Source organism: Macadamia integrifolia, unplaced genomic scaffold, assembly GCF_013358625.1.
Source record: "Macadamia integrifolia cultivar HAES 741 unplaced genomic scaffold, SCU_Mint_v3 scaffold532, whole genome shotgun sequence".
NCBI classification, from domain to species: Eukaryota; Viridiplantae; Streptophyta; class Magnoliopsida; order Proteales; family Proteaceae; genus Macadamia; species Macadamia integrifolia.
The window spans coordinates 102,501-110,000 of NW_024870475.1; the positions used below are offsets into that span (position 1 = coordinate 102,501).

At 45.3% G+C, this 7,500-nt stretch overlaps 2 non-coding genes across 2 annotated transcripts in view; both read right to left on the minus strand.

The window, feature by feature from the left end:
* The window catches only part of LOC122069097, a 3,362-nt gene extending 2,921 nt beyond the window's left edge, over window positions 1-441 (minus strand). Inside the window, exon 1 of the ribosomal RNA XR_006137366.1 lies at window positions 1-441. This exon is cut by the window's left edge and continues 2,921 nt beyond it. This is a non-coding gene — a ribosomal RNA (28S ribosomal RNA).
* A 190-nt stretch (window positions 442-631) lies between these two features.
* On the minus strand, window positions 632-787 carry LOC122069089. Its single transcript, XR_006137358.1, has one exon. It is a non-coding gene; the product is annotated as a 5.8S ribosomal RNA (ribosomal RNA).
* Between the last annotated feature and the right edge of the window lie 6,713 nt (window positions 788-7,500).

Consider the following 7,500-nt stretch of genomic DNA (forward strand, 5'->3'; position numbering starts at 1 on the left):
CGAGACGCATCACCAGCCCCCAGCCGCTTCCCTCCCGACAATTTCAAGCACTCTTTCACTCTCTTTTCAAAGTCCTTTTCATCTTTCCCTTACGTTACTTGTTCTCTATCGGTCTCTCACCCATATTTAGCCTTGGACGAAATTTACCGCCCAATTGGGGCTGCATTCCCAAACAACCCCCTTCCAAGGGACTTGGGTGCGACAGGGTCCGAACACGACGGGGCTCTCACCCTCTCTGGAACCCCCTACCAGGGGACTTGGGCCCGGTCCACCATTGAGGACGCTTCTACAGACTACAATTTGAACGACAAATCCGCCCGATTCTCAAGTTGGGCTCTTCCTGGTTCGCTCGCCGTTACAAAGGGAATCCTTGTAAGTTTCTTGTCCTCCGCTTATTGATATGCTTAAACTCAGCGGGAAGCCCCGTCTGACCTGGGGTCACAGTCAAAATGCCATCGAATGGCAATCGGGGTCACCAGAGTCCAATGGGAGCAGAACACGCACACGATGTCCGAACAATGGCAAAGTGGCTCGACCCACCACTCATCGTGACACTTTCCACACAAGGAGCCCTTGACTTCGCTCTGCACCACCACCACAAGGGGTAAAGGAGGTCAGGCAACATGACGCGTGATGCCTAGGCAGGCGTGCCCTCAGCCCGATGGCCTAGGGTGCAACTTGCATTCAAAGACTCGATGGTTCATGGGATTCTGTTATTCACACCATGTATCACATTTCTCTACATTCTTCATCGATGCAAGTGCCGAGATATCCGTTTTCGAGAGTCGTTAAGATAAAGATTCAGATCTAGGATGACCACACCACACCAAGGCGTAATGATGCCATGTCCTTTCCGTTGCGAGTTCCTTGGCGCCGACTATGCCGGTGGTTGTGTTTGGGTCAATTGCTATGAAGGATTGCAGGCCAACCTTTTACAAGGGTCAGGAAGGAAGGAGCTCACGCTCCCACGCCCTTTTTGATCGCACAACGCAACATGTTCACGGGTCTCGCTAGGTAGGTATCGACAATGATCCTTCAACAGGTTCACCTATGGAAACCTTTTTACGACTTGTCCTTCCTCTAAATGATAAGGTTCAGTGCACTTCTCGTGACGTCGATGGCGGCAAACCATCCACATCGCAATGATCCGAACACTTCACCAAACCATTCAATCGGTGGGAGTGATGGGCGGTGTGTACAAAGGGCAGGGATGTAGTCAACGCAAGCTGATGACTCGCGCTTACTAGGAATTCCTCGTTGAAGACCAACAATTGCAATGATCTATCCCTATCACGATGAAATTTTCAAAGATTACCCGGGCCCATCGGCCAAGGCTATAGACTCGTTGAATACATCAGTGTAGCGCGTGTGTGGCCATAAACATCTAAGGGCATCACAGACCTGTTATTGCCTCAAACTTTTGTGGCCTAAACGACCATAGTCCCTCTAAGAAGCTGGCCGTGGAGGGTCACCTCCACATAGCTAGTTAGTAGGATGAGGTCTCGTTTGTTAACGGAATTAACCAGACAAATCGCTCCACCAACTAAGAACGGCCATGCACCACCACTTATAGAATCAAGAAAGAGCTCACAGTCTATCAATCCTTACTATGTCTGGACTTGGTAAGTTTCCCCGTGTTGAGTCAAATTAAGCCACAGGCTCCACTCTTGGTGGTGCCCTTCCATCAATTCCTTTAAGTTTCAGCCTTGCTACCATACTCCCCCCGGAACTCAAAAACTTTGATTTCTCATAAGGTGCCGGCGGAGTCCTGAAAGCAACATCCGCCGATCCCTGGTCGGCATCGTTTATGGTTGAGACTAGGATGGTATCTGATCGTCTTCGAGCCCCCAACTTTCATTCTTGATTATTGAAAACATCCTTGGAAAATGCTTTCGTAGTGGTTCGTCTTTCATAAATCCAAGAATTTCACCTCTAACTATGATGTTATCCCATGCTAATGTATCCAAAGCGTAGGCTTTCTTTGAGCACTCTAATTTCTTCAAAGTAATGGCACTGAAGGCATGACCTAGCCAATTAAGGCCAGGAGCACATCACCGACAGAAGGGATGAGATGACCGGTACACACTGTGAGGTAGACCGATCGACCCATCCCAAAGTCCAACTATGAGCTTTTTAACTGCAACAACTTAAATATATGCTATTGGAGCTGGAATTACCGCAACTGCTGGCACCAGACTTGCCCTCCAATGGATCCTCGTTAAGGGATTTAGATTGTACTCATTCCAATTCCCAGACTCAAAGAGCCCGGTATTGTTATTTATTGTCACTACCTCCCCGTGTCAGGATTGGGTAATTTTCGCGCCTACTGCCTTCCTTGGATGTGGTAGCCATTTCTCAGGCTCCCTCTCCAGAATCAAACCCTAATTCTCCATCACCCGTCACCACGATAGTAGGCCACTATCCTACCATCGAAAGTTGATAGGGTGGAAATTTGAATGATGCGTCGTCGGCACAAAGGCCATGCGATCCGTCGAGTTATCATGAATCATCAGAGAAATGGGCAGAGCCCGCGTCAACCTTTTATCTAATAAATGCATCCCTTCCAAAAGTCGGGGTCCGGTGCACATATTAGCTCTAGAATTACTATGGTTATTCGAGTAGTAGATACCATCAGAAAAACTATAATTGATTTAATGAGCTACTCGCAATTTCAGAGTCTGAATTAGTTCATACTTACACATGCATGGCTTAATCTTTGAGACAAGCATATGACTACTGGCAGGATCAACCAGGTAACTTTCCTTCTCGATGCCAAAGACTGCATGAACCACATCCCCAATTGTGCATTGGGTGATGCTGCTCCATACATTAATGGCAGTCTATTGTTCTTGTGCAACTAGCGCAACCAAAGGATTCAAGAGGACACACACACACATCCACCTTGCCCCACAAAATGTCCCACATCCTAGAGCACAAACAGTGCATGTGCACCACTGACAGAAAGAAAGTGGACATATGCATCATATGCCAAGCCACCCCACACCAACCACAAGGGCAGGCAAGAGGGATGAAATGAGAGTGAAGAGCAGCATCTTTCTATCCAACTAGTTAAGCAACACAGGAACAATTTTCATGCTCTTGAAAAAGACACTTTTGGCCCATCGTGACCCATAGGGGTATCTGTGCATAGTGGTTCAATACACAAGCAAAGAGCCCACAACCACAAGAAAAACAATAGCCACTTATGTGCATTGCGTCCACTACCGACACAATCCACCACCAAACCTACTACAATGCAATAAGAATTTGGTAGAAAAAAAATCAATAGCCCCACTAAGCACGAAAATCTCAACAATCAACAGGGGTTGAGGGACTCGAGATCTATCTCCACCTACAATCTTGTAACCTACGTTCTCCAGAGACCCGCATTAATGTCGTATTATAACACTTGCGGCAGGAGCCATGCAAACACCTCCGCACCTAGGCACGAAGCCATGCAAACACCTCGGCACCTAGGTATGACTTAGAAACGCAATTTGCCAAATAGCAAAGGCCACAAGACCGAGTATGAGAAAGCTCTTGCAAGTAACAAACTCACGATAATGCAAATTTTTTAAATGAACAAGGGGACGGGGGAGGGGGGAGGGGGGAAGGGATGTGATTTGTCTCCACTTGCAAGCTTGCGACCTATGTTCATCAGAGACCCACGTTAATGCCGTATTATAACACTTTCGGCAAGTGGCATGCAAACACCTCCGCACCCAGGCGCGACTTAGAAACGTATTTCTCCAAATACCATAAGGCTACAAAACCTAGCATGAGAAAACTATTTCAAGCAACAAACCCACAAGAATGCAATTTTCTTTTTAAAAACAAAAGTGTGGGGGGGGGGAAGGGGGAGGGACTCGTGATCTATCTCCACCTACAAGCTTGCAAACCTATGTTCTCCAGAGACCCACGTTAATGTCGCATTATAACACTTGCAGCAGGAGGCATGCAAACACCTCCGCACCCAGGCGCGACTTAGAAACGCATTTCTCCAAATACCATAAAGGCCACAAAACCGAGTATGAGAAAACTCTTGCAAGCAACAAACCCACGAGAATGCAATTTTCTTTTTAAAAGAAAAAGTGGGGGGGGGGGGGGAGGGGGAGGGACTCGTGATCTGTCTCCACCTGCAAGCTTGCAAACCTATGTTCTCCAGAGACCCACGTTAATTTCGCATTATAACACTTGCGGCATGAGGCATACAAACACCTCCACACCTAGGCACGACTTAGAAATGCATTCTGTCAAATACCAAAGGCCACAAAACCGAGCATGACAAAACTGTTGCAAGCAACATACCAACGAGAATGGAAATTTTTTAAAAAGCAAGGAGGGGGGAGGGACCCATGATCTACCACCACCTGCAAGCTTGCAACCTATGTTCTCCAGAGACCCACGTTAATGTCGTATTATAACACCGGCCGCAAAAAGGCATGAAAGCACCTCCACACCTAGGCACGACTTAGCAATGCACTTCTCCAAATAGCATAGGCCATAAAACCGACCATGGAAAAACCCTTGCAAGCAACAAGCCCACGATAGTGCAATTTAAGGCAACACTTGGGGCATTCAAGAGCATGCACAGGCACACTTGGGTGCACACTTAGGCAACAGTTGTGGGCATGCTTAGGCACAGTTAGCAACACTTGGGCCATTCATTGTGCACATGTAGTCAACACTTGGGGTGTTGTGAGGCTATTCACTGTGTACACGTAGGCACACGTAGTCAACACTTGGGGGCATGCGTAGGCACACACTTGGGCCATTCAAGAGCACTTTGTCACTACTTTAGACCTTTCTAAGCAATTGCGCAGGCACTTAGCACTTCCATTAGCGCTAAGTCAGCCTAAATACCCTCCTTAAGGGACTAGAGAAGAGAAGAAGTGAACATAAGAGTGAGTTTGAGAACAATGAATTTGTATAGCACTAGAGAACTCTTGAGTACAAGGCTTGAGAACTCACTTGCTTGGTTGAACACTCTTGGTTGGTCCTTGGTGAGTGCCTTTGCCAAATGAGGCAACACCTACCCCAAGTTATAATGGATAGCTAAGATATTTACAAATGTCCTCCATCCAACGGTTGGGGAGGAAACTAGAAGCTTCCCACCTCCTTAGCGGAGCTCTAGAAATCTCACCCAGAATATCTCCTATGAATATCTTCTACAAATATCTACAATAAAATATCTATTGTTACTACACCTTTGTAGAAAACTCTAGAACTTGGACCTTACTTAGCGCAACGGCCTAAGTCCATGGGCTTGGTGAGCTAGGCCCGTGGGCCTATATTGGGTAGGTCATAACACTCTCCCCCACCTAAGTCGATGACTCCCTCATCGCAACCTCCTTATGGTACTTTTATTCACGAGTCATCTCAGCATGCCCGTTGTCTCCCATCTCGTCTCGCTCTCTGGTCGCCCCTTCCACTTTACTAAATACTCCACGTAAGGAGATAGATTGTGTCTCTAGATGATTTGATCAGCAACCAAATTAGCCTCCCTCTCGCAAGGAGTAACGCCTATTGGGGTTCTTCTTGTAGTCACATAACTTGAGCCTCCTACAACGTCGTCTGGTTGTCTCTGTTCTGTCGTTTGCATCTTCCTCTTTCTTGCCATGGATGGCTTGCTCCCAAATTCTCCTTGTCTTGCCCTCCTGTCCAAGGGCAGTAAGCACCTAGCCGCTGGATGGTGTTGGAGAACTCCTTTAGTCCTAAGGTTTATCTCGACCCCTCGAGCAACATTACATATGGGGCATTCTTTGGAGTTGATAGCCTTAGGATGCCCTTGGCCCGAGTTCCTTTGCCTCCTCCATCAAGGCAAGGTTGTGTGTGGCTCCTGTATCTACCTTTGCCTGTGTGGGATTCGCATTGATGCACACTTTTGCACACATCAACCCCTTTTGAGAGTTAAGGGCCTTGACCCCTATCTCAGCGCTGGTGGAACCACGCTGCATTGGGGACCCCATGCAAGGTGGCTCTTCCTCTTAGCCCTCTTCCTCTAATAGGGCACTAAGAGCTTTCCTCCTGGGGCAATCCCTAAACCAATGTAGCTCATCACATAGGAATCACTTATCTCTAGGCTTGAACCGTTTCCTCTTATCACGCTTGTGCCTTAGTGCCTCTCCTTTAGACATGTCATGAGCGGTAGTGGCTTCCCTCGCCGCTGTCCTCCTACTCTTCCCATACTTCTACTCTAATACGGGCTTTGATGAGCACCTTTATGTGTGAAATCTAGGGTAGTAAAACATACATTTTACATATTTAGAATGGAGCTACCTTGGGTTTTACTCTCTTTTTGTAGGTTTTATATTTTCAAGGCCTTAAGGATTATCGGACGCTATATCTTCAATTTTACACGTAAAGAGGTCCTATTTCTTTCCATGATTGCGAAGAGGACAAAATTCTAAGCAAGATGGACTTGTTAAATTAAAAGTACACATTCATTTGGTCATCCGTACAAATGATTATTCTTTTCAGGCCAGAAAAAGAATAATGGATCAGAACTGAACCGAGATGTAGAACGAGCCCGTTTGCAATTGTCTCAGAGGTACAAGGAATACTCCAAATGCCAACAAGGATCGATGGACCACATCCTTAAGTGATTGAAGATTTGTTTTTGGTAACAACAACTACCTAGTGTAGTTGGTGAGCTATGGTGTGCAAAATTCCCTTGCTCACCAAGAGCTCTCAAGTTCAAATCTCATGGTTGTTTTTTTAGAGAATTTGTTGAAGATTTCCTGCTTTTCATTCACTTAAAGCACTAAGGTCATGGAAGGGATTTCCACATCAAATTAGAAGCAAAGAAAATCGTAGAGAAGAGAAGAAAAAAAAGGAAAGAGAAAAAAAGGGGAGAAATAAAGATTGTCCAAATCTTCTCTCTCCTCCACATCATCACCCACCAAAAGATTGTCCAAATCACATAAAGCAAGAAGAAAATCGTTCCTTGGAGGGAGAAAAAGAAGAGAAATAAATTAGAAAAAAAAGGAAAGAAAATAAGCAAACAAATTATAAGAAATTTCTCAAAATTTATTTCTCTCTTCTCTCTCCTCCACCTTAGCACTTTTGGTCTCAAAAGATCTCACAACCAATTGTGGGTTTCTCTCTTTTTGGAAAGAGAAATTTGTTACCCTACCTCCCCATTCCCTATACATACAACTCATGTAAGAGGAGGGGAGATAATTCATTCTTCTTCTAGTTTTTTTTAGTTGCTCTCTCTTTCTCTTGCTCTCTCTTTAGTTTTAGTTCTTCTTTATCTTTTCTTCAATCACTTTTGTAATAGTTTTTTTTTTATTTCAATTAATGCAAGCACTCTTTTATTTTTATTTAGCCCTTTTATGTTTATGATTTATGCAATTGAGTTGTAATTTTTTTAAGTTATAGTTCTAGGCTTAGATCTAGGTGACAAGATCACGAGCCGTGGAGCAATTTTTTTTTTTTCAAGTTCAAGCATTGATTCAAGTAAGTAGGATCCTTCAGTAGTCTTCTCTCCCCCCTCTA